Source organism: Pteropus medius, unplaced genomic scaffold (genome assembly GCF_902729225.1).
Source record: "Pteropus medius unplaced genomic scaffold, Ma_sr-lr_union100, whole genome shotgun sequence".
NCBI classification, from domain to species: domain Eukaryota; kingdom Metazoa; phylum Chordata; class Mammalia; order Chiroptera; family Pteropodidae; genus Pteropus; species Pteropus medius.
In genome coordinates this window covers 759,357-762,182 of record NW_024351730.1, presented here as the reverse complement: position 1 = coordinate 762,182, position 2,826 = coordinate 759,357, and positions in this window count along the sequence as shown.

Here is a 2,826-nt window from a genome sequence, read left to right as displayed (position 1 = left end):
TGGGCTCAGTTACAGGGTCACTTCCTTTATGGGGCCACTGCTTGGCTTTAACCACTGCCCACCAAAGACTCTTCTTGTCCACAGTGGGAGCTAAATGCCCTAGTTTTTGGTTTGCAAAGTCACCTCACCCAGACAGAAACTCTCAAATAGTCCTCATAAACTCTCAGTATTTACAGTCTAAATGTCTTATTACCATAGTTGCTTCTCCACATGTTCTTATCAATAAGCCCCCAGCTGCTAGGCTGCTGAGGTGTTTATCGATGACAACAGATGAGGAATAATGACATCCAGATGTAACTTACTTCATACTTATATCAAAGCAACTTTTTTCTTTTTTCTGTTTTTGTCATAAACAAATGGATTGAAATAACTCCACTTAAGTCATAAATAAGTAGATTTGAAGTCATGTGAAACAATATTACTATACCACAGACCCTCTCATAACTCCCCAGCCTTATCTCCAGCCACACGGGCTTCCTCACTAGTCCTCAAACACATCAAATGAGCTCTTCCTTGGTGTTTTTACACTTGCTGTTCCCTCTGCCTAGAGAGTCTCTTTAAGATAACCACGTTCCTCACTCTCGCACTTCCTTCAGGTCTCTGTTCAAATATCTCTTTATTAAGAGGCTTTTTTCAAGTACTCTTTCTAAGGCAACACATGCACACATTTCACTCCATTATTCTCTATCTCCATTACTCTGTCTGCTTAATTTTTCTTCATTGCACTATTGACTCGCCCCCAGTAGAATGAAAGCTCCATTTAGGCAGTGATTTTTCCTGGTTTGTTTACAGCTATCTTCCCAGCATTTAGAACAGTGCTGGACACACAGGGGGAACTTAATAAATAAATGTGAATGGATGAATGAATGAATTTCTCCTTTGCAAAACGTCAGTTCAAGCACACTATTTTTGTGTGTGCGTGTGCATGTAAGAAACGAAACAGGTTATCATCAACCAATATATATCCAACTGATGACATCAGGTATGACTTTTAACTTGCTGAAGAGAAATATTAATGGATAGAAAAAAACACCCTCTTTCTTCCCTTTTCTTCCCACTTTCCTAGCCCTACTCCAGTATCTCTGAAACAAGATGTGCTGAATTAAGCCTGAGTGTCTTCCCAGGCAAGGTGTCCTGCCCAGTTTGGCTTCAGTGAGAAGCAATGCGTGAGGATGTTCATGGACCAATGTCGTGGAGAACAAACCCTGTAGAGATCCATTCACATTGGAGGGAGCCATACAATCCCAGTCCAAAGCACAATAAAATCAACAAAAGAAGAAAGGAGAATCAAGGACAGAATCCACAGTGGGCCATCCTGTGCCTGTCATTACCAAAATAACTAGATCTTGGTTTGCAAAGGGAGGGAGGCAAAGGAGAAATGGAAAAGAGGAAATGAACTTTTGTTTAATGCATTTATTTCTAAATATATTTTTCTTATAAGTAACATGTTGGAGAAATTTAGGAAAATCTAAAAATAAAATAAAGCAAATAACAATTTTTTATAATCCCACTACCCAAATTTGCTCAAATTTGCTCAAATTTGCTCAAATTTGCTCAAATTTGCTCAAATTTTTAGTTGTTTTTTGTTTTTTTTTTTACAGTTGTCTTCCTTTGTGTTTTTTGTTACTCATGTAAACAACATGATAGCCTCCCTTTTGTTGGCCAACTTTCTAATCATTTCCATAGGATACTTTTCCAAAGTTTGCACCAAATGGATGAAAATTTTTAAGGCATTTTGAGATGCATTGCACAGTTGCTTTCCACAGAGATTGTACTAATTTACATTCCCTCCAGCAGGGCATGAGAATATATACCTCACCTGTATTCACCTGGCCTTACTTCACCTTAACTCACCAGTGCTAACCAGAATCACCTTGGAAACATTTGAATCAAGACATGGTCTAAAAAGATGAAATCAACTGACATTATCCTCTGGCCACATAAAACTTCCCAGAGATGCAATGAAAGGCAAAAGATAAAATTTGATAGATTGAGATCTCTCTTACTCTAAAAAAAAGTGCTGTTCATTACCTGTCTTGGTCTTTTATAACTGCTGTTAATCACCTCTCCATTTCTCACCAATCAAACCCCTGCCCCCAGGGCTTCTCTTCTTCCTTATCTCTCTTTTTATCATTTTACTGCTTTAACTCCTTAGGAATCTCCTGAGCTCAAAGCCCAGTGTCCTTCCCTCCTTGCTTTCTTAAGGACTCTCACATTTGGCCTCTCCCATTCCTGAAGCATTGCCTTCTCTTTCTCTGTCATTTGGAGAATAGGAGAAAATATGTGAGCATCTCTACCATGGATTTATCTTTGTGATAGTAGTGTGTGTGTGGTATTGTTGTGTGTGTTTGTGTGTGTGTGTGAACTCAAAATATTTCAGAGATCATGATGATGATGCAGGTGATGACACCATTGTTCTCTGCAACAATGCCTGGCATTGACTGAACATTCTATTCATTGTGCTCAGCAACTGGATACATGTGTCTGTTAACCCTCATTTAACCCTCTACCTATCAGATGGGCACTATTATTACACTCATTTGATAGATTAAGGAGATTTAGGAAAGGAGGTTTGATATAGGTCACTTAACCTGTAAATGGCAGACCCATGCCTAAAGCAATGTCTGACTCCAAACACCAGTGTTCCTAAACCTTCCTCCTGAGTTTTCAAGCTTTCCCCAAATTTTCACTCATTCATTCCTTTATTAACAATTATAACAAGAATAACAAGAATGATATCTTAAAATCATCCTATATGTTTGCAGGAAATCTATTTCCCTTCCAAATACCTCTAAAGATCTCAGAGAATGGAGATTGCTGTCACCT